The sequence below is a fragment of the Primulina huaijiensis genome, chromosome 11, assembly GCF_012295235.1.
Source record: "Primulina huaijiensis isolate GDHJ02 chromosome 11, ASM1229523v2, whole genome shotgun sequence".
Classification (NCBI taxonomy): domain Eukaryota; kingdom Viridiplantae; phylum Streptophyta; class Magnoliopsida; order Lamiales; family Gesneriaceae; genus Primulina; species Primulina huaijiensis.
Genome location: NC_133316.1, coordinates 15275333 through 15300877, shown reverse-complemented (window position 1 = coordinate 15300877; position 25545 = coordinate 15275333). Strand labels below are relative to the sequence as shown.

Here is a 25545-nt window from a genome sequence, read left to right as displayed (position 1 = left end):
CAAGGAGTTCAATCGCTTACATTATGGCAAGTTCATGTGGGGATCTTTTAGATGCTTCATATGCAAGGAGGAAGGACATAAAGCTGCGAATTGTCCAAAGAAGAAAGCACCTATAGTGGGAAGAGTTTATGTTATACATGCAGAAGAGGCTCAAGAGGATCCAGACACGACCCTTATCATCGGCAACCTAGTTATTTAATGTTTTTATATTGTCTTTATTGCATGAAATGTTAAATTGGTTATTAGAATTGATTTGGGATTCAAGAATAACCTAGTGGAAATTAGGTTGCATGCTCTATCTTAGTTGGAATTAAGAAATAACAATGGAAACCATAGAAATTGGACTTGAATTATGAGCATTAATTATGTAAGGAAGGTGATTATTTCCAAAGGAAAGTTTTAGGGCTTAAAATTGAAGAAAATCTAAACTTTGGGCATGAGTTGATACTTTCGAAAATTTGAGGGATTAAATTGCAATTAATCAAAACTTAAGGGACTAAATTGTAATTAACCAAAATCTAAAGGACTAAAGTGTAATTTTCGAAAACTTTTGGGCCAAAATGCAATTTTTCGGAAATCTAAGGATCGAAATGCAATTTTCCAAAAATTTCAAGGACCGAAAATGCAATTTCCGAAAAATTTAAGGGGCCAAAATCGTGATTTTTGAATCTTGAGTACTAAAATGCAAATTTCGAAAGAATTGAAAGGTTAAATTGCGATTATTCGAAAATTATAGGGGGCAAATTGTGAATTTTCTTAGGAATAATATGGTCCAATCACTAATCCTCATAAAATTTTGGGAAAATAATGATAAAAATTCCTTAAGCTTCAACATGAATAGATTTATAAGAATTTTCGTCACTGGAAGGATATTCATTCTAGGTGTAGCTACCTATGCACTGCTGGATTCTGGAGCTACACACTCTTTCATATCCGAGACTTTTGTTAAGCGACTGAACATTATACTTGAGGATATGAGATTGGGCTTCAAAGTTTCTATTCCTTCCGGTGATCAAATGGTCACTACGAGTATTGTAAAGAATCTGGAGCTTCGTTTGCAAAAAGATGTGGTTCGGACAGATCTCATTGTACCCCCTATGCCTGAATTCGACATTATACATGGCATGGATTAGTTATCAGTGAATGGAGTTTCGATAGATTTTCGACAGAGGACAGTGTCTATTCGAACGCCTAGTGGGAAATCTTTTGTCTTTGAGAAGGCGAGGAACAAGCAAATGCCGTACATTATCTCTTGTATGTGTGTGAGGAAGCTTATGAGACGAGGATACCAAGCTTTTCTAGCATGTGACACTACGGCACATGCCCCTATCAGTCAGAAGGTAGAAGATGGTGAGATAGTCAGAGACTTTCCTAGTGTCTTTCCCGAGGACGTTTCTTGCATTCCACCTGACCGTAAGAAGGAATTTTCTATTGAGTTGATGCCGGGCACTGTACCCATTTCTAAAGCACCTTATCGTCTAGCACCTGCCGAATTGAAAGAAATGAAAGATCAAATTCAAGAATTACTGGACAAGGGTTTCATTCGCCCTAGTTATTCTCCGTAGGGCGCGCTGGTATTGTTTGTAAAGAAGAAGGATGGTAGTATGCGACTCTATATTGATTATCGAGAGTTGAATAGAGTGACCATCAAGAATAAGTATCCTCTACCGAAAATAGGAGACTTATTTGATCAATTACAAGGAGCATCGATATTCTCAAAGATAGATCTTCGTTCTAGATACTATCAGTTGAAAGTGAAAGATTCTGATGTTCATAAGACATCTTTTAGGACTATATATGGGTACTACGAGTTTATGGTCATGCCATTTGAGTTGACCAATGCGCATATTCGAAGAGTAAAGAGGATCATAGTCGGTATTTGTGGACAACACTGCAAGTACTACAAGATAGGAAGTTGTTTGCAAATTTCAGCAAGTGTGAGTTTTGGCTGGATAGAGTGGCGTTCTTAGGCCACATCATTTCTAGTGATGGAGTGGAGGTTGATTCGAGTAAAGTAGAGGCAATGAAGGAGTGGCCAGTACCATATTGCGGTACTCATGACCGCCTTGATAAAGAAGAATGCAAAGTTTGCATGTGGATCCGAGTGCCAAGGCAGTTTTGATAAGTTGAAACAAGCTTTGATTTCAGCGCCAATTTTATCGATGCCATCGGGGCAAGAAGAGTATGTTATTTATACCGACGCTTTGGAACTTGGTTTGGGTGCAGTTCTGATGCAAAATTACCGAGTTATAGCCTATGCGTAGAGACAGTTGAAGGTTCACGAGAAAAATTACCCCGCTCATGATCTTGAGCTTGCAGCGGTAGTTTTTGCATTGAAGATTCGGAGACATTACTTATATGGGGAGCAATGCAAGATTTTCACCGACCATAAAAGTTTAAAATACTTCTTGACAAAAAAAGATTGAATATGAGGCAAAGAAGATGGTTAGAGTTGGTAAAAGACTATGACTGTGACATTAACTACCATCCGGGAAAAGCTAATGTAGTAGCGGATGCATTGAGTAGGAAGACAACAGTTATCACTCAATTATCACTTCAAAGATCTCTGCAGTCCGAGATACAGCGATTTGAGCTTACAGTGTATGCTAGGGGCGAGGCCCCTAATCTTGCCACCATGACAGTACAATCGACTTTGAGAGATAGAATCCATAATGGACAGTCTACTGATGAGTAATTGCAAAAGTAGAGAGTGAGAGATGAAGCCAAGGGACGGAAGATGTATTCTGATGTGGATGGTATAGTTCGTTATCGAGATCGACAATGGGTTCCTAGTGACGACTCTTTGAGGGAGCTCATTATGAAGGAATCTCATGACACCCCATATTCCATTCATCTTGAAAGCACGAACATGTACAAAGATCTTCAATTGCTGTACTGGTGGCCGGACATGAAGCGAGATATCCTACGATTTGTATCCGAGTGTTTGACATGTCAGCAATTTAAAGCGGAGTATCAGAGGCCAGCAGGAAAACTTAAGTCACTTCCTATTACCGAGTGGAAATGGGAAAATATCACTATGGATTTCGTTGTGGGATTACCGAGGACTATCAAGGGGTTTAATGTTATATGGGTGATAGTGGATCGTCATACGAAATCAGCGCATTTTCTACCTATCAAGACGACATTCACCATGACACAGTATGCTGATTTGTATATTCAAGAGATAGTTCGTCTGCAATGGGATTCTCGTATCTATTATTTCTGACAGAGATCCGAGATTTACATCATATTTCTGGAAGAGTCTACATGCAGCGATGGGGACTAAATTATTAATCATCATAGCATTTCATCCTCAAACCGATGGTCAGTCCGAAAGAGTGATTCAAATTTTGGAGGATCTACTTCGAGCTTGTGTTATCGACTTTCAATGAAGTTAGGAACCAAAGTTGCCACTAGTGGAGTTTACCTATAATAATAGCTATCAATCATCAATAGGGATTGCTCATTATGAGGCACATTATGGAAGGAAGTGTAGATCACCTATACATTGAGATGAGGTTGGTGAGAGAGGAGAGTTTGGTCCGGACTTGATCAAGCAAACAACAAAGCTAGTTGTCAAAGTCCGAGAGACGATGAAGACTGCACAAAGCCGACAGAAGAGCTATGCCGACAAGCACCGAAGAGAGCTATAGTTTGCAGTAGGTGACCATGTATTTGTGAAAATAGAACCTATGAAAGGTGTTAAGAGATTTGACAAGAAGGAAAACTTAGTCCAAGATTCATAGGGCCATTTGATATTTTAGAGAGAGTTGGGACACTAGCCTATAGAGTGGCATTGCCACCGATGCTATCTGGAGTACACAATGTGTTCCACATCTTGATGGTACGAAAGTACATGTTGAACCCTTCACATGTACTAAATCATGAACCTCTGCAATTGACTTCAAACATGACATATGAGGAAAGACCCATACAAATCTTGGGTAGGAAAGAAAGAAGACTCTGAAATAAAGTTATACCAAAGATTAAAGTCAAATGGCTAAATCACTCGGAGGAAGAAGCTACTTGGGAGACCGAGAGAGACATGATGAGTCGCTACCCGGAGTTATTCGATAAGTTCTACTTTCGAGGATGAAATTTTATTTAATAGATGGAGGAATTGTAGGGTCCAAAAATAAGACGACGCAATCCAACTGCATACGAATATAGGGAAAATGAAAAATAGCTAATTAAATGATTTTAATTGCTTAAATTAATTATGTTAGATATGTTTTTATGGTTAGTAAGTAGTTTTCTACTTGAAGGCTTAAAACTGTATTTTTTAAAAGTTATTCGAGATGCTATCGAGGAACGGAGACCAATGGTTGAAAAATAGAAATTAATTTTATTAAATAACAGTTTTTAATTATTTAAAATAAGGTTGATGCGTTATGATATTTTTAAGATTAAGGAGGTTTGAGGTGATTTTATACGACGAGACGTAATTTTTAACGGTATTCGATTTTCAACTAAAATATGAATTTTTCAACAACTCGGCTAATATTTTCACGAACGTTTCTAAACGAAATATTTTAAATATGCACTAATGGGCCTATTTAACAATGTTATTGGGCCTAGGCTTGTTTACTTGATAATTAACAAATAAATTAGCACAAACCCTTAAACCACACTCCACTCTCCCGTCACAACACACACGAAGTCCCCTCCCATCAAAACACAGCACACACGCAAGTAATTTTGCAAAGAAAGCCACGGTTTTCACAAGGATTTCAGCCTAGAAGTTCTTCGTCGCCGTTCTTCACATCTAAACGTATTTGTCGTGCGTAATATACGCAAAGACACGCCTTAACTATCTTTTTCTCATCTATCACACCATAATATTATTTTGAATTACGTTTGCATGAAAAAATGATTTTCTTATTAATATTTTCGTTTTTATGCTTGTGGTGTTATGAAAGCATGATTTTATGTTCCAAAAACTTGTGTTATTATTGCGTGAAGGGGCTGTCATGTCAAAGGATCATAGAGGGACGTTTTTACACGAGTTTAAGGTCGACATAATGCACGATTAAGGCAACACACGAAAATAGACCAAGCTGGAACGAATTGTTGCATGTTTAAGCACTAGGGTTCGGTTAAGAGGAACCACAGCTCATGGCTCAGCCAGAGCTTAACCAGGGCTGTGGAAAGCTAGTCGAGAGCAGCTGCTGCGCGCGAGGGGTCAGGGCTCGACCAGGGGGTCGGGCTAGGTTTGAGAGGGTCCAGTGAGGGCTCGGTGGTGGCTCGAGGGTAGGAGTCCTAGCTGAGTTTTGAAGAGTCCTAGTTTTGTAGCTAAGGTCGCGCGGCTTCTTGCCTTCTTGCAGTAGGTTGCAGCAGGCTCAAAGCTGGTTCAAGGGTTCATGGCTGGTCAGTAGGGTCCGTATGTGGTCTGGGAAGGGCTTGGCTCGGGGTTGCTCTGGTATGGCTCAAAGAAAATGAGAGTTTGCTCAAGGGTTTTTAGATAGAGTTCCGTTTTTGTGGTTTAAATGGCTAAGGCTTGAGCCGTGGGTCCATGGGGGTGGTTAATTGTTCACAAGGATAAATTAGGTAATAAAAAGTCTATGTTTAAAATTTGATAATTTAATATTAAAGTTTGAATTAATTCGGGAATTAAACGCTCTACGAATTAATAATTAAGAAATAATTAGAAAGCCTCGAATTTAAGCTAAAGAAAAATATAAGAAATTTAATGTAATCTTAAATAATTATTTGGGATGGTCTATTGTCAACAATAGTAAGAAAAAATCAAAATCGAGTAATTTTACGTCTATGGGTAAAACGGTCATTTTACACCTAAAAAATAGTAAACGTCATGGCAGTGCCCTAGACGCTGTAAAATATGTTATTATGTTAATTTTAAAATGTTTATGGAAATTTTATGATAAAAAGTTAACACTAAAAGATGTGTTGCATGCTTGGTTTAAAAGGAAAATGATTATTACATGCATAATTTTTATAAAGTGATGAAAATATGAAATGTTGAAGGAAGTAAAGTAATTGTGACTAATACGATCAACGATGATTGTGATGATATGATGATATGTAATGCCAAGCCTCAGTTGACGGGTGAGAGTGTCGCTGATGTCCCCACTGCCTAGTACTGTGGATATACGTAGATGGATCCATCGACCTTCAGCTAATACAAAACTAATAATTAACGATCTGGATTCAACGAAAAGGAAAAAATATACGTATATGATAAATATGATAATGTTTATGCTAAAGAAAAATGTTTATGTTTGTGCATGTTTATGAAATGTTATGTTAAGTAAAAATATTTTCACTGTTGCATGTGATTATATATGTATTACTCGTTATTATGGTATGGTTTGCTGAGTCAATAGACTCACTAGGTGTGGTCGATTCAGGTGAGCATGACGTTGATGTTGTTGAGGGAGTTGATGGTTGATCTTACTGGACTGAAGGTGCACATAACCCGAAGACCAGAGCTAGTTTTCCGCATTTATATTAAGTTTATGAATTAAGTTGACGTTAAAGATTTGTACGACTTTTTTTGATGATTTTGAGTATTTTTTGAGAGGATGTTAGTGTTAGTATATTTTTGAAATATTTATAGTTTAGGTTGATTGACGATTTACGATATTACGTTTTGAATTAAGTTCTTTTAAATTTTCAATTAATAGTTGGTTGTTTTAATTTTAAAATGGTGCAAAGTTAATTTAAAAATAGATATNTTAAGAAAAACGAGTAGTGGACGTTTCACATTTGTTGTTGCATCAATTGCATTTAAACTTGACTCCATATCTGTAACATATGCTTTTTTTCTTAAATTGCTCACAAATAACCAATCTGAATTTGTTTTTTTTCTTTTTGGGTAAGTCGAGTACACTTGTGAATCTTTTGTAGCAAACACAAATGGTTCGTAATAACCTAAATTTCTTTTCCGATTAAAATCAACAATGTCATACTTTTTGTGTATGCGTATACCTAATCTAGGATGAGTATCAAACAAAAAACATTTAAAAATTAAGGTATGTTTCAATGGCAAACCACAGTATTCGACCTCAATTATCTCTGCGAATTGAACATAAAATTTGTTACATTCATCTTAACTTGAATGACCATGAACTTGAACCCCTGAATTATTGGTGGCCATATACCATGTATCATTAACAGAGTGAAAATTAAACTCATTGACACAATAACCTCGATAAGTATTCACTTTTTGCAACGGTCCAAAAGCAATTTTATTAATCATAAGAGAATTGAATTTAGTCAAAACCTCCCACACATCACTTGGTAACAACTCTCTAAACGCAACGGGTATCAAACATTGCATAAATACATGACAATCATGACTCTTCATACCAAACATGCGCAACTTGTTCATGTTCACATAATGAGACATTTTTGAAACATAACCATTAGAAAATCGAACATCCTTCGACCATCTAAATAAAATTTTTCTTGCATGCTTCTCTAGTGTGTATCTTGCTTAAATATATCTTCCCGTAATCCCGTCAAGATGTAAATTGGTCTTATACATATTTCAACATGATCCCCTCGTGATTTAGCGTTATCTAATATTAGTCACCGTGTTAAAGACATTATTGAAAACATTTTTCTCAACATGAATTACATGATATCCAAGTTGTGTCTTATCAAGTTGGTAGTCTGGTAGGGAAGCTCCTAGAAAATACTCATTCTTCTCCATCCACATTTTATCAAGTTATATAATTCTTTTTTTTTTGTATCAGAGTAAACCTCGTGCAAAGGCCTAAAACAAAATTCGTACAACTCATTAAATAATTCATAACCGCGTTTAACAATAGGGGCGGAATGCGTGTCTCTTTTACCACTGACGAACGTGTGTCTGTTACGATGCAGTGGGTTATCTTCAGATAAGAACTTATTGTGATTGTCGAACCACGAGGTTTTACCACTACAAGGTAGAGTGAACGCCTCTGAATCTGACATGCAGTGAGGACATGCTTGTTTTCTAGTTGTGCTCCAGCCTGATAACATCGCGTACGCTTGGAAATCGCTTAATATCCACATCAACGCAACTCTGCACCATTTACCTAAAGTGATTGAAATTCTACAATCACTAGATGAAGGAAAATATCAATCATATATACTAAAGCTAATAGATTTCCATGCTGCATGCTTAGTTTATAAAATATAAGTCATTTTTAAATAGACTAAGGGAAATGATTCAAAAATAATTTGAGAGATGTGAATTGACTGTGACACAGAGGATGTGTGAGGAATCCGTCGAAAAAAGTGACGGTGGACTTATTTTATTTTAGGCCACGACCCAGTGACGAGAGTTGCAGAGGCCCTGCCATCAGATACCGTGGTTTATAGATTGATCAATCGAAAAAAGGATAAAGGATGAAGGATAAAGGATAGTCATTTTTAATTATCAAACTTCACTAAAAATTGATTTATGATGAGGGAAGGCTTTATGATGATAAGCGTTAAACGATTTATGGAAATGTATATGCAAACGATTTTTAAGTCAAGCGTATTTTATTAAATGTATTCTTTCTAAAACATGTGTTTGGATATGTATTTTTTGCTATCGTGGTTTGGATGTGTTGAGTCGTTAGACTAACTAGTTTTAAATGATTGCAAATGAGGAAAACGATGAGATTGGAGGCTCAGACACTTGAGTAGACCTAGCTTGGCAATACACTCCCGAAGACCTTGCGTTTTTCTGCAAAACTCTGTTAGATAAAGTTTTATGAAAGAGATATTTTAAAAGAGGAAACTATTAGTATTTTTAAGTTTCTGGATTTCTTTCATTTGACATAAGCTTTTTTTGTTTGGCGAATTCGGGATTTTTGATGCATTTTAGTTTTTGACTCAACAGAACCATGTTGATAAAGTAGTTTTAAATACTGATTTTTATAAGTAAAGTTTCGGCTATATATGTATAAAAATTAAATAAAAAAATTCTTAGAATTATTTAATTAAAGTAAGAGTGATGAACGTTTCAGTTGATATCAGAGCAAAGATCTTGTAAGGGTTGTGCTACTGCCAGTTCCGGGAAGCTCAAGAAGTCAAGCCTCAAGTCTGTGAGTTTTTACCCCTTTAAATTTTCCATGATTAATTAGATGCTTTTATGATATAAAAATTAGGATGTTAGATGTTTTCGAATTTAAATGCATGTTGGTTACGTGATTTGGACGGTATGTACAGTTATGCCCCCGAGACGTGTTTTTTTCATGAATGGGGAAAAAGAGAGACGTGAGGAGATACCTCGACCACCCCCAGATGCTGCTACTCAGTTACTAGAGGGTATTGCTCGATTATTGGAGCAGCACACTGGAAATGCTAACAGGGTACGACAGGAGGATTTATATGTGCAGTTCAGGAGGATGGACCCTAAAGACTTTGATGGTACTACAGATCCATTTGTTGTTGAGGGATGGATCCGTTCTTTAGAGGTAACGTTCCAATTATGAATGTGGCTGACTCTGACAGGGTTAGATGTGCCATATACCTGCTGAAATATGATGCTTCCTTATGGTGGGAAGAGGCTGAAATATTCAAGAGAATTTTCTATGAGAAGTACTTCACCGCAGACGTCAGGTTGAGGCTGAAGAGGGAGTTTATGAGTCTCCGACAGAGAGACTTGCTTGTGGCTGAGTTCATCAAGAAGTTTGATACGGGGAGTCATTTTGTGCCCCTAATCGTCAATGATGCTACTGAAAAATTGAGACGTTTCTTGGATGGTCTCAAGCTTACCATCCGCTGTGACGTACTATTAACATACCCATATAATTATAATAATGTTGTCACTAGAGCCTACAAACCCGAACTATCTTTGAAAGACATTGAGTGGGAGATGCTGAGGAAGAGGCACAACAGGAGCAGCAACATCAGTAGAATAAGAAGCCTTATGCAGGGCCACAAAGACGACAGGGACAACAGAAGCCTCAGGGACAACTGCAACAACAACCACAGAGAGCAGCTGCCCCAAAGACTGAAGAGAAGCCGCTATGCAAAGAATGTAATCGCCAGCACTATGGCAAGTGCATGTGGGGCACCAACAAGTGTTTTAAATGTGGAGGAGATGGGCACAAAGCTGGTGATTTCCCAAATCTGAAGCAACCTGCGACTGGTCGAGCGTACATGATGCATGCAAAGCAGGCAGAGCCAAACACTACGCTTATCACAGGTATCCCAACTAATTTAGCATTTTATGTAGTTTTATTGTTTGAATTGCTAAGTATGGATGCTAGGATCAAATTGACGTTTATTGGACTTGATGTTTTAGTATTTCATGTCTCGAATTTTTCACAATTTAGGAAAGAATAAGTTATGGGCATTAATTAGGGGAAATCGAGAGCGTAGGGCTTGAATTTTAATTAATTAAAACATTTTAAGGATTCAATTGCATAATTCAGAAACTATAAGGACTCAAGGGCACTAAATCCGAGATTTTTGGGCTTAATATGAATAATTTGGGAGCTATAGGGCCTAAATTGAGAATTTCAGAGAATTGAAGGGTGGTACCATAATTTTCAGAAATTATGGGGCTATTTTTGTAAATTTTCGAAAATGAAGGGGCGCCGTTTTTGCAATAATTCAAAAATTGGAGGGCTTAAATGATAAGAAATTTTCGAAACTTTCGACCTTGATTGGATATGATGATATTGTTCACACAGGCATGATATTTATATCGGATGTAGTCACCTACGCCTTGCTAGATTATGGAGTTACACACTCGTTTATATCTGAATTCTTTGTGAAACGATTGGGAGTCTTACCGGAGAACATGGAATCGGGATTTAGAGTTACATTGCCTTTAGGCTAACAGATGTTGTCTACCAGCATGGTGACGGACGTGGAGCTTAGGTTGTAGAAGAATATTGTTCGAGTTGATTTTATTGTGTTGCTGATGCCTGAGTTCGATATTACTTTGGTAATGTATTGGTTAACACTGAATGGAGATTCAATTGATTTCCTACAGAGGTCGGTGTCTACCAAACCAACCAACGGGAAATCATTTATCTTCGAGGCAGTAAAGAGCAGAAAAATGCCGCACATCATTTGTTGTATTTGTGCAAGGAAGCTTATGTGAAGAGGCTGTCAAGGTTTTCTTGCCAGTATCATTTTCGTACCTAATACTGTCTACCAGTCGATTGAAGATGTAGTGGCATCCCACCTGAGAGAAAGTTGGAATTCTCCATCGAGTTGTTGACAGGTACAGTGCCAATCTCTAAGGCACCGTATCGTTTAGCACTTGCAGAGATGAAGGAGCTGAAAGACCAGATTCATGAGCTACAAGATAAGGGATTCATTTGCCTTAGTTTCTCCCGATGGAGCGCACCAGTATTGTTTGTGAAGAAGAAGAATGGGAGTATGGGACTCTGCATTGATTATCGAGAGCTGAACAAGGTGACAGTGAAGAACAAATATCCCTTGCCCATAATCGAAGATTTATTTGATCACTTGCAAGAAGCTTCAATATTCTCGAAGATAGATCTTCGATCATGATACCATCAGTTGAGGGTAAAAGAACCAGATGTGCATAAGACGACTTTCAGGACTCGTTACGAACATTTTGAATTCCTAGTAATGCCCTTTGGATTGACGAATGTCCCAGCGATCTTCATAGATCTCATGAATCATGTATTTCAGTCGTATCTTGATCAGTTCATTATCGTATTCATATATAGACGATATTTTGATCTATTCAAGGAGCAGAGAGGACCATAGTCAGCACCTGAAAATAGCATTACAGATACTGCATCATGATCGAGTTATTGCATATGCGTCTGGACAACTGAAAGTGCATGAGAAGAATTTCCCGACTCATGACCTTGAACTAGTAGTAACTGTTTTTGCTCTGTAGATTTGGAGACATTACTTGTATGGCGAGAAGTGCAAAATCTTTACTGATCACAAGAGTCTCAAGTTTTTCTTCACCCAGAAGGAGCTGACTATGAGACAAAGAAGATAGTTAGAGCTTGTGAAGGATTACGACTGTGATATTAGCTATCATCCCAGAAAAGCTAATGTAGTTGCAGATGCCTTGAGCAGGAAAACAATTGTCATAGCCCAACTATCAGTATAGAGACCTCTTCAGACAAAGATTCAGAGGTTCAATCTTGAGATGTATACTAGGGGCAAGGCTCCTAATCTTTCTACTCTAACATTGCAATCTACCTTGAGAGATCGAATTTGAGTCGAGCAAACTACAGATGAGCAATTACAGAAATGGAGACATTTGGATGAGTCTAAGAGCCGGATTTTATATCCATACAGAGGCCGACTTTGGATTCCTAGTGCGGATTTTCTTAGAGTTGAAATCTTGATAGAAGCCCATAATACACCTTATTATATACATCCAGGGAGTACAAAGATGTATAAGGACTTGCATTTACTGTGTTGGTGGTCGGGTATGAAACGAGACATCATACGTTTTGTGTCTAAATAACTTTTCAACAAATAAAGACAGAACATCAGTTACCAGCAGGGATGCTCAGACCACTTCCTATTCCTGAGTGGAAGTGGGAAAACAATACTATGGATTTTGTGATGGGCTTACCGAAGACAGTAAAGGGCTTCACTGTTATTTGGGTGATAGTTGATCGTATCACAAAATCAGCAAACTTTCTGCCAGTAAAGACGACTTTCTCCATGACGCAATATGCAGAGCTGTATATTCGAGAGATAGTCAGACTACATGGAATCCCAGTTTCTATAATGTCCGACAGAGACACGAGATTTACTTCATCTTTCTGGAAGAGTCTGCATTCTGTTATGGGAACCAAGGTACAGTTCAGTACAACATTTCATCCTCAAGCAGATGGCCAGTCAGAGAGGGTGATACAGATTTTAGAGGATTTACTCCGAGATTGTGTGATCGATTTCCAATGAATTTTGGAGCCGGAGCTACCTCTAGTGGAGTACACTTGTAACAACAGTTTTCAATTGTTTATAGGAATGGCTCCATTTGAGACACTCTATAGAAGGAAATGTAGATCGCCTATTCACTGGGATGAGGTGGGAGAGAGAGCTCTGATGGGACCAAAAATTGTTCGGCATACAACAGATTTAGTAGTCAGAATCCGGGACAGGATGAAGATTGCACAGAGTCGACAGAAAAATTATGCTGATAAAAGAAGAAGAGATCTCGAGTTTGCAGTTGGAGACCGGATCTCGAGTTTGTAGTTGGATACCATGTGTTTGTGATAAATATCACATATGAAGGGTGTTATGAGATTTGGGAAGAAAGACAAGCTTAGTCCGAGGTTCATCGGACCATTCGAGATCTTAGATAGAGTGAGAGCATTAGCCTATCGAGTGGCGTTACCACCTAATCTTGCTGGAGTTCACTATGTTTTTCACGTATCTATGCTCAGCAAGTACATGTCAAATCCTTCACATGTGCTGAATTTTGAGCCACTGCAGCTTACATCGAACCTGTCTTATGAGGAGAGACTTACTCAAATTTTGAGCAGACAGGAGAGAAGGCTGCAGAATAAGATGATAAAGATGGTCAAAGTCAAATGACTTAATCACTCGGAGGAAAAAGCTACTTTGGAGACCGAGACAGATATGAGCAGTCGCTATCTGGAGTTTTTTTATGAGTCATAATTTTGATGACAAAATTTTATTTCAAGGGGTAAGGAGTTGTAACGTCCAAAAATCCATTTATGTAAACCGTATGCATGAAAATTGTTAAATTATTAATTTATTTTAATTCAATGATTTTAAATGCATAAATGATATATTTTGAATATGATTAAATATTTAATTGTGCAGTTTTGCATGATTTCATAATTAAGGATATTCAAGCGAATATTTGATGTTTGCCCAAGAAGGAGATCGGAGACGATTAAGATAAAAATATTTTTATATAATTATTTTAAATGCTCGAAAATATGTCTAAATAGGATTTTTAAATTTTCTAAAAAATGTTAGAGTTTAAATTATTTTACGAGTCGAGTCTTATTTTATTATGGAAATCGATTTTCGTCAAACGAAGGACTTTTGAGAACTCATAGATTTATTTTTTAAAACTTTCCTAAATAAATTTTTTGTGCAAGATTTAATGGGCCTAATTAGGCCTATTTAACTAGAATTAGTTGGGTCTAGTTATTTCCTAACTATAACTACCTAAAACCCTAGCCCCCTAAACACAAAAAAAAAATCAAAAACCAACAAAAATTAGGGTTTGTGAGGGCTGTAGTAGCCATGCACATTGCTGCCACAAAACTAGGATTTTTTGAGAGTTTTGAGAAGAAGAATCAAGGTCAAGACGTTCTCCGATTGTTCCTTCTCGTCTCCTCGCACCAATAATTGATTTTCGAGTGTTATAAACGCAAAGACACTTCTTTAAACCTTTATTTTGCATCATTCGAGATATATTATGCATGTTTATGATATTTTGAATGAAAAACGTGATGATAAAATTTATTGAATGTTTTGAATGATTTATCTCAATACTTTGAAGTTTTAACGCTTGTTTGAGTAAAGTTATGATTAATAGGGACTTTCTGTCACTGAAGGGGAGGGGAATTGTGTTTAGTAATCCCAAAGGGAGCCCAATACGAGCTAGAGGGGCTGGAACAGGAAGGGAAGGGGGCTGAGCCAAGGGTAGGTTTTGTTGGCTTGGTTTCGGACGTGGGGATGAAGCACCGCGCAATGGGCTGCCCAGCCATGGTCGAGATCCGGTGTTGGGTCAAGCCGTGGTCTTATAGGGCACTAGGGTTATTGGAGACGAGGTTAAATAGGTAGGTGTGAGATCTCAAATTTTTGGGCATATAATTATTTAATATAGACATGTATAAGAATTTATTTTCGAGTTATAATAAATTCGAAAATATTAAATAATACATGGTATTAGAAATTCCAAGCCAATAAATACGTGAAATTCAAAATCCAGTGCAAATCGTGTATTAATTTTGAAATAAGGCTGGATATCAACCTATTTGGAAAGAAATATTACATACAAAGTAGCTTTTCTCAACAAAGAAGCATATCAATATTTAAGGAAGAAGTATCTCGATAATTATGGAATAATTATCTCGAAATTATGGAAGAATATTAATCGAATTATGGTAAGATTTTCACCTCACCCCTATAAATACAACCCTATATCATTCAAATTTTACATCTTAATTTTCGAGTTTTTGATCTCATTTTTCGAAATTTTGCTCTCCAAAATTCTGCACGAGTCATCAAAATTCTTTCCAAGTTCAGAAATTCATTTCTCTCGTTCGGGTCCTAAATATCCGATCTCCACCGTTCTGAATATGCTTCGGTATGTTTCGCATAACATATCCAAATTTCAGCAAAATCCAACGGTTAGTTTTTTGTTTATAGGCTACGTAAAAAAAACTACTCAGATTCTAGGCGGGAACAGCATACCTACGGTTTTTCGTCCATAGTAGGTCAAAAAGACTTCCAAACTCGATCTCTACCATTCATAATTTATTTGACGTACTTGTGAATGTACTCTGAAATTTGGAACCCGATCCAACGGTTCAATAAGACGAAATGAATTTTTCAATACTGCTGATTTTTCGGCCGATGGTACTGCTGCGTTTTCAAAGTGTCAGTTGCATGATTTTTCTATGAATTTCGAATTCTTCATATTTTTTTCAAGTTCTAAGGTAAGTGAGATTGTTTTAAATCTATAATTTTGGCTATGTGTTTTCTTGTTTTCAAAAAATTCGGTCGAGCACCGTCATTCTGTCTCTACGTTTTTTTTTTTGTTAAATTTTGTACGTTTACGTGTTGGCACTGTGAGTATTCACTGAAAATGAGTGGGAATCCCAACATATGGCCCTTCACGGTAGGATAGAACCGTTTTATGGCCTCGCCCCCTTAGAGGATTAAACTTAGGGACTGATATCAGTAAACCATAGAAGGTGCAAAAATCGTAGTGCTGTTATGATATGAATATGATGATATGTTATGAAAAGCATGATATGTTTTTGTGTTATTTTCGAAAATTGTGTAAATATTTTTATGTTGTGCTCGAACGGCCCCCGCTTACTGAGTGACGACCATATCACTCACCCCCTTACTATACCCTCCTCAGATAAATTAGAAGAATAAATAGAGAAAGAAGAATTGAACACAGTTTTTGAACTGATAGTGGACGCATGAAGAATTTTAATTAAGAATATGTTCTTGTGAATTTTTAATTCAAGTTGTAAACGCTTCCGCATATTTTTATCGTTTTCAGAGTTACTATTGTAAAGACGATTCCATTTTTTTGGTATTTATGATATAAACTGGTTTTGGTTTATACTATACTACGAGGCTTGTTGTTTAGCAATTATGTGATTGTTGAATAACGTCGGTGTCGACCAACCCCGGTCTCGGGGTATGACATTTAAGTGGTATCAGATCATCCAGGTTCATAATCCAGTTTGGAAGAAAAATTTGTCAGATTATGGCAAAAGGCTGATGCAGTCCCCTCAGGAACTACCAACGAGTAATATTGCAACTTTGTTGTCATACGTGGTCCGAAAACGAGAAATTTATTCATTTAGACCTCCGAAATCGCGTTTTTGTTATTTTAAGAAAATTTCATAGAACTCATTACATTTCGTAGGAAACTTGGAATTTAATTCCGTCAACTGTTCTGAAATCCTCTCGACGTATTCTTTCTGTCCATGGGTCAATATCCAAAATTTTTATTTTTGGAAAATTTCTCGAAAAATATCGTTCAACGAGTTTTTAGAAGATTTTTTTTGGAATTTTATTATGAGGACAATTAGTATTGGTATTTATTTTTGGGAATATGCCTATCAGAGATAAGTTGACTTAAACTTCTGAATTAAGAAGAAAAATTTGACTCGAGTACGATAAGTTATTTATGAAAACTAATAAGAGAAAAGTTGATATGAGAATTATATCACAAGTTTTGGGTATTCAATAGAGAAGTTGATATTGTGGTAACAGTTAACTGTGTGGGCATTAAGTTTGGGTTATTAAGAATGTTAAACGTTAACTTTAAATATATAGGACCTTGGAATATCTTGTGAGACAATATCTCCAGGTTAAGGAATTTATATTATTTTGGGATAACAAGTAGGCTACGACCTTACGTAAATAAAATAAGTTATGAAGTATTGATGGATATCAAGCAAAGTATAGTACAATAAGTTTTGACTTTTATGGTATTAAGAATGATTCAAAAAGAATGATATTCAATGAAATCGTTTGTGTTAGAGCATGATAGGCTCATGGTCTTGATGGAAGTAAGATTTAGTAAAAGAATAATTATTTGAGGTAACGACTATGTTATAATTTTCGGGATTTAAGTCAATAAGTTATAGATCGATGTTGAGTTAAGTTTCAATATTCTATATGGGTTTTAAATTTAGAGATAGTAATCGGGATAATTTCAAGATAGAATAAATTAGTATCAATTCGCATATGTTTAGTGCCGACTTGATTCAACTCACTTCAGTAGATTTCAATGTCATCCTAGGTATGAACTGATTATCTAAGTGCAGTAGTAGATTTGCAGAGTAAAAACGTCAAACTCTGAACCACGAACCAAGAAGAAATCAAGTATCATGTCAATGCCAATGAATATAAATACATTTTTCTCTTTCCCAGACTTGGAAAGCCATAATATCGGGAGAAGAAGTTTACCTAGCAAAGGTGAACAAAGTGCAAGAAGGAGATGAGCTGAAGTTGGAAGATATTCCAATAATACAGAAAAATCTTGGACGTTTTTCCAGAAAGGCTTCTTGGAATGGTCTCGGACTGTGAAGTAGAGTTCGAGATAAATTGGTATCGGTGATGCACTAATCTCCAATACAATGTACCGAATGCCTCCAGATGAACTCAAGGAGCTAAAAGAACAACTTCAAAAGTTGTTAGACGAAAAACAGAGAAGGACAAGTGCTTCCTCCTGGGGAGCTGCAGTCCTATTTGTAAAGAAGAATAATGGAAGTATGAGATCGTGTATAGATTATAGAGAACTCTATAAGATCACAATCAAGAATAAATATCTTCTTCCAATGATAAAAGATCTTTTTGATCAACTTAAAGGAGTCGGTGTCTTCTCCAAGCTTGACCTGAGGACATGCTATCATCAGCTAAAGGTCAGAGCAGAAGACACCCCAATGTCAGCATCCAGAATAAGGTCATGTAGGATCGAAATCAGGACTATCGGTGGAGCCAAAGAAATTAGAGGCTAATCTAGATTGGCCGAGACAAAAGAATTCAACCGAAATTAGAAGCTTCTTTGGATTACCAGGCTATTAACGGAAATTCATCGAGGACTTCTCTTCAGTAGTCGTATCACTGACAAGACTCGCACAAAAGAACTACGAATTCAACCGAAGAAAAAGGTGAAAAGAGCATTCAAACATTAAAGGAAAAGCTAGCATCTACACCAATGTTTGTATTATCTACTGAGGATAATGAATTTGCCATCTACAGTGAAGCATCAAAGGAAGATATCAGATGCGTACTCATGGGAGACAGGCGAGTTTACTGAAGCCGCATGACCAAACCTACGCTACTCACGATCTCAAGTTGGCAACAGTGGTCTTTGCTTTGAAAATTCAGAGACAGGTGGTGTCAAGTGTGAAATCTTCACGGATCACCAAAGTCTAAAATATTTGTACACTCAAAGAATAATTGAAGATTAGGGAAATAAGGTGGATAGAGTTACTCAAGGACTATGACTTGACAATAAACTACCACCCCGGCAAGGCAAATAAGGTTATCGATGTTTTAAGTCAGAAAAACATGGGGAAGATAACCCTAGCATCACTCTCCATGCAACCATGTCTTGAGAAAGCAGTCAAGTTAAATAAGAGTCGAAACATGACACAAGAAAAGTTTTAAAGAACAAGCCAAGGAAATAAAGTCGTCAGATTTTCAAGTGGACCTAGACGGAATCCTAGGGATGAGAAGATGATTGTGTGTGGCAGACATCGACAATCTTCGATAAGAAATGATGTAAAAGGCGCATAAGTCAACATTCCCGATCTATCCCGTTAGTACAAGGATGTATAGGGACTTGAAAGAAAGTTTCTGGCGAAGCAGAATGAAGAGAGATATCGCCGAGTTTTTATCCAAGTGACAAATATGCCAACAAGTGGAAGCTGATCACCGATGACCCAGTAAGACTACTGCAACCTCTAGAATCCTAGAATGGAAATGAAAACATATTCCCATGGATTTCGCATGTGTCATAGACTTCAATAGTAATTGAAGTAACATCTACCCCTGATATAATTCGCCAACAGTAACAGTTATCACTGCAATATTGGAATGACTCTATTTGAAGCCTTTACGAACGGAAGTGTCGATCACCACTGTACTAGGACAAAATAGAAGAGATAGTCATAACTGGGCTAGAACTAATCCAAGAGACAATGGAAAAAGTGGCCATCATCAAAGACAGACTTAAGGCTGATAAGACCAGCAAAAGAGTTAGTCTGATTTTAAAAGGAGATCAATGGAATTCACATTTGGTGACAAGGCTTATATAAAGGTCTCACCAATGAAAGCAATCCTTAGATTTAGTAAAGCTGGAAAAGTTAATCTTCGGTACGTAAGACCATTCGAAATTCTGGAGAGATTGGCACATTGGCTTAAAGAATAGCATTGCCACCAGATATATCAAAAGATTCACAATGTCTTCCACGACTCTCAGCTAAGGAAATACATGTCGAACCCAAGACATGTTATTGAAATTGAATCACTCGTGATCAAAGGTAACTTTGAGGCAGAGCTGAAATATGAAGATGTCTCTACTCATATTGTGGACACCAAGGACCAACTACTGAGATAACTTATAATTCCCTACGTCAAGGTGCAATGGTCAAAGTACATAACGAGAAAACTACTTGGGAGTTTGAATAGAAAATGAGAAAGGAATATCCCTACCTTTTCGAAGGTCAAGCCGACTCAAGTTTCGAGGACGAAACTTCCAATAAGGAGGGAGGGATGTGAGAACTCAAATTTTTGGGCATATAATTATTTAATATAGACATGTATAAGAATTTATTTTCGAGTTATAATAAATTCAAAATTATTAAATAATACATGGTATTAGAAATTCCAAGCCAATAAATACATGAAATTCAAAATCCAGTACAAATCATGTATTAATTTTGAAATAAGGCTGGATATCAACCTATTTGGAAAGAAATATTACATACAAGGTAGATTTTCTCAACAAAAAAGCATATCAATATTTAAGGAAGAAGTATCTCGATAATTATGGAATAATTATCTCGAAATTGTGGAAGAATATCAATCGAATTATGGTAAGATTTTTACATCACCCCTATAAATACCACCCTATATCATTCAAATCTCACACCTCAATTTTCGGGTTTTTGCTCTCAATTTTCGAAATTTTGCTCTCCAATATTCTGTACGAGTCATCAAAATTTTGTCCAAGTTCATAAATCCGTTTCTCTCGTTCGAGTGCTCAAATTCCAATATTCACCGTTCAGAATATGCTTCGGTATGTTTCTCATAACATATCCAAATTTCAGCAAAATCCAACGGTTAATTTTTCAGTTATAACATACGTAAGAAAACTGTTCAGATTATAGGCGGGAACAGAATACCTACGGTTTTTCGTCGATAGAAGGTCAAAGAGACTTTCAAACTCGATCTCCACCGTTGATAATTTATTTGACGTACTTGTGAACGTACTGTGAAATTTTGAGCCCGATCCAACGGTTCCATAAGGCGCAATGAATTTTTCAAGATGGCTGATTTTTCGCCCGATGGTACTGCTGCGTTTTCGAAGTGTCGGTTGCATGATTTTTCTATGAATTTTGAATTCTTCATATTTTCTTCCTGATCTAAGGTAAGTAGGCTTGTTTTAAATCCATAATTTCGGTTATATGTTTTCTTGTTTTCGAAAAATTCGTTCGAGCATCGTCATTCTGTCTCTACGTTTTTTTTGTGAAATTTTGGTACGTTTACGTGTTGGCACTGTGAGGATTCACTGAAAATGGGTGGGAATCCCAACATATGGCCCTTCACGGTGGGATAGAACCGTTTTATGGTCTCGTCTCCTTAGAGGATTAAAACTTAGCAACTGATATCAGTAAACCATAGAAGGTGGAAAAATCGCAGTGCTGTTATGATATAAATATGATGATACGTTATGAAAAGCATGATATGTTTATGTGTTATTTTCGAAAATTGTGTAAATATTTTTATGTTGTGCTCGAACGGCCCCGCTTACTGAGTGACGATCATATCACTCACCCCCTTACTCTACCCTTCCCAGATAAATCAGAAGAAGAAATAGAGAAAGATGAATTGAACACCAGTTTTTGGACTGATAGTGGACGCATGAAGAATTTTAATTAAGAATATGTTCTTGTGAGTTTTTAATTCAAGTTGTAAACGCTTCCGCAGATTTTTATCATTTTCAGAATTACTATTGTAAAGACGATTCTATTTTTATGGTATTTATAATATAAACTGGTTTTGTTTTATACTGTACTACGAGGTTTGTTGTTTAGCAATTATGTGATTGTTGAATAACGCTGGTGTCGACCAACCCCAGTCTCGGGGCGCAACAGTAGGGCCGCAACAAGGGCTTTGTTGAGGCTTGGGTAGTGCAGTTGGAAGAAGGATGCGAACATGGTGCGCTGGTTGCTGGTGCGCCTGTGGCTAGTACAGGGGCGGTCCAGTTGAGTCCCAAAAGGGTGTCTAATGCGCTGGAGCTGGCCTGGCTAGAGGCTGGTCGAGGATGGCTCGTCGGAGGAGGGCCGCGACATGGAGAAAGATGGAACCAAGCATGTGCGGCTAGGGCATGAGGGCATAGGGTGGACTGTGGTCTGGAGCGTGGCTCACGAGGATGGAATAGGTTCTAGTAAGTCGTGGTTCGAGTTTGGGAAAAATTTATTAAGTTTTGAGTCAATTCGGGCTACAAACGGAACTATTGTTTAGCGATCAAGTTGAGTTGTGATAATGGGTCGAGGAGCTTGAGTTTATGCTTTAAAAAATTGTTAGAGGTCAAAAATAATCTTATATGATGGTTCGGATAGGCTCGGGTCAAGGAACGTAGGAAAAAGTTAAAAAGGATAAGTTAAGGGATTCAGGGATAAAATGGTCATTTTACATCCAAAGAATTTCGAAAGTCCTAGCAGTGTCCCGAGTAATCATAACACATGTTAAATGGTTATTTGAATGAATATGCTAAAATTATGAAATTTACGATATATGCTAAAGCTAATAGATTTCCGTGTTGCATGCTTAATTTATAAAAATATAAGTTATTTTTAAATAGACTAAAGGAAAGGATTCAAAAATAATTTGAGGGATGTAAATTGACTGAGACACAAAAGATGTGTGAGGGATCTATCGGAAAAGGGATGGTGAACTTACTTATTTTAGGCCACGGCCCAGTGACGAGAGTTGTTGACGCCCCGCCGCCAAGTATCATGGTTTATAGATTAATCAATTAAATAGAGGATAAATGATCAAGGATAAAGGATAGTCATTTTTAATTATCAAACTTCACTAAAAATGATTATGATGAGGGAAGACTTTATGATTTTAAGTGTTTTAAACGATTTCTGAAAATGTGTATGCAAACAATTTTTAAGTCAGATGTATATCATTAAAATTATTCTTTTTTAATAAAATTCATGTTGTTAGATATGTATTATTTGCTATCATGGTTTGAATGTGTTGAGTCATTAGGCTCATTAGGCTTGAATGGTTGGAGGTGTGGAAAACGATGAGATTGGAGGATCAGACACTTGAATAAACCGGGCTTGGCAGTAGTCAACAATAATCAAAACACAACGAATATATTTTAATCACACAATTTCAAAAGAAAAAATCAGTATAATCAGCACACACATAATATTGAATATCAAAGTTGCATGAAAATGGAGAGAATGACACTGCACAACATGAGATAGCACCATATATATAATGATAAAATGAAACAAAACCATTAGAAAACCATATAAATAATTTGAGAAACTTGGTGTACTTACAAACTCTCAGTTGAGGTTTTGAAAGTCCTCATCCAAACATGAAGCACTAGATATAGTAATCACACAAAAAAGGCAAAAATCTCGAAATATTAAAAATGAAAAGGTGAAAAGCAATTTTATCATTTTAATTTAATATTCTCCACTCAAAAAAGATTCTATAAAGGTGAAACATGTATTTTTTTCTAGAGATTTCAAGATACGGTTGAATTTTATTTTTGTGATTTTGAATGAAACAATATTTTTAATGCAACCAAAATACACGACTTGAAAATTATATCAGGGTACATATTTTCTATTTTATACGTGTGTGTCATATACATTCGAAGATGGAAATTGATGGGGAAAACACCTTCAATATCTTGAAGTTTGATGGAAGAGTGTGTCCGATAGTATCACCGACAGTTTCTCAATAACCGTTACAAATTAGCGACGGTTTTGTTGAAAAATACCGTCGCTAAGTTAGCGACTGTTTAGTTAAACCGTCGCTTATATTAGCTATGGTTACATACAAACCGTCGCTAATTTAAACGACGGTTTTGTTAAAAACCGTAGCTTAATGAAGCGACTGTTTTTAATCAACCTTCGCTATATTCAGCGACGGTTTTTTCTAAAACCGTCGCTTTCTTTTTTTAAAAAAAATTTCCTTAAATAAGTAGTGATATAAAAATATATTTTGTCCAGTGTAATTGGAAAAAAAAATTAACAACAAAATTTGAGAAATGTAATCATATTACTAATCTACAAATAATAATACAAGTGTTTGGTACAAATGTCAATAAAAAATAGGAAAAAACGTGGCTACGGTAACTGGGTCTCGTCATCGTCGTCGTCTCCATCCCCGTACCCCTGCGTCGGAGGAACATAACTCTGTGATAATCCGTGGGTACGAGATGAAGAAGCAACTGCTGCGCCACGGGATCGACCCCTATGAGAAGTGCCTGGTCCAAGCAGCATGCGACCTGATGTATGCGCAGTAGCTCCCTGTAACATGCCTACAACTAGGACTCGGACCTGCTCCTCTAGTGACGCCATGTGATCTCTCAGCATGGCGTTCTCCACCTCTGTAGCCTGCATCCTCTCGCAAAGCTCATCGTTACGGCGTAACGATGAGTCTAAAGTCTGTCGCATGTCTGCCATCTGCTGGGACTCAGACGACTTACTGACACCCGATGACCCACCACGTCGACCCGGAGCCATCTCATCTGGATATAAGGTGCTGGCCATCGACCCACACCCGTACATCCTCCCCTTCTTCTTCCCCCCAACCATAGTCTTGAACATGTTGTTCACCGACTATGGGCTGGGGTTTCCATGTTCAGTATTACAGAAGTATTGATCAGATTAATCGGGTCAATGAATTCTTGTTGAGTTGATCTGTTTACGAAACAAGAAGATAAAGAAGGAGCCTCCATATTGAAGTTAGGAAACATAGGAGGGACGTACTGATCACCATGAAACTGCCAACAATAATAGTTCGGTACTAAACCATATCTACCTAAATGAAACTTTACAGTCTCGGCATCATCAAAACATTTGTTTCGACACTCCTTACGGTTGCATGGACATCGTAATTTCCCATCCAATAAACACTCAGAATGACTTAGTGCAAATAACACAAATGTCTCAACACCAACACAAAATTCACTACTTAAGAACCCATTCTCCAACCTACTAAACATCCAACTTCTATATGTGTTACCCATTGAAGCCTACAAGTGTTTAAATATTAATTTATTTAAAATCTATTATCAAAAAATATAACACGAAAAGTTAAATAAGTATCTACAAAAATAACATTAACTTAATTATCTAGTAAAAAAAAATCATGCATCATTTACAAAATAAATAATCTACTACTCTAAAATTCATAAATAAAATACTACGCAAAAATTAAAATTAAATATTAAATTTTCTGTAAAGAAAACGCTTTAAAAACCTGACGTGCGCGAAGATATGCAGATTCATGTAACGCTGGAAGATCACATCGAAGAAAAAATCTACAAAATTAATACAAAAAAATGTTAGTACAAAGTCAAAAAACCGAAACTGCGAAAAAATTGATAGAGTTTCGCTACTACCAGAGAAGAGAGGCGAAAATCGCTAAAGAAAATGTTCGCGAACCTCGGTATATACAGAATCATAGCGACGGTTTAGCGACGGTTTAACTTTAAACCGTCGCTATTGTTAAACCGTCGCTTTGTGCACAAACCATCGCCGATCTATACAGAATCATAGCGACAGTTTTCAGTTAAACCGTCGCCAATAGCGACAGTTTTCAGTTAAACCGTCGCCGATCTAGATCGACGACGGTTTGTGCACAACCTTCGCTATTGGCGACGGTAATCAAAAATAGTCTCTATTCTACAAAAACCGTCGCCGAATATTGCGACGGTCTTGTATTATACCGTCGCACATGGCGACGGGTAAAAAACCCGTCGTCTAATATGGCGACGGAATTAAATATAAACGTCGCCAAAGGCGACGGTCAAAAAACCCATCGCACAAAATGGCGACGGGTTTGTTCGAACAGTCGCAATATTAGCGACGGTTTAACCTATAACCGTCGCTAATCCAACCGCTTTTTGTAGTGTAGAACTTAATGTAG

The 25545-nt window shown here is 37.0% G+C and overlaps 1 long non-coding RNA gene across 1 annotated transcript; it reads right to left on the bottom strand.

Moving 5' to 3' along the window:
• Positions 1 to 23500: 23500 nt before the first annotated feature.
• LOC140988716 (uncharacterized) lies at positions 23501 to 25086 on the bottom strand. Its single transcript, XR_012177350.1, has 3 exons — positions 24877 to 25086; positions 24427 to 24649; positions 23501 to 23747 (listed from the first exon to the last, which is right to left on the bottom strand). It is a non-coding gene; the product is annotated as an uncharacterized lncRNA (long non-coding RNA).
• Positions 25087 to 25545: the final 459 nt, after the last annotated feature.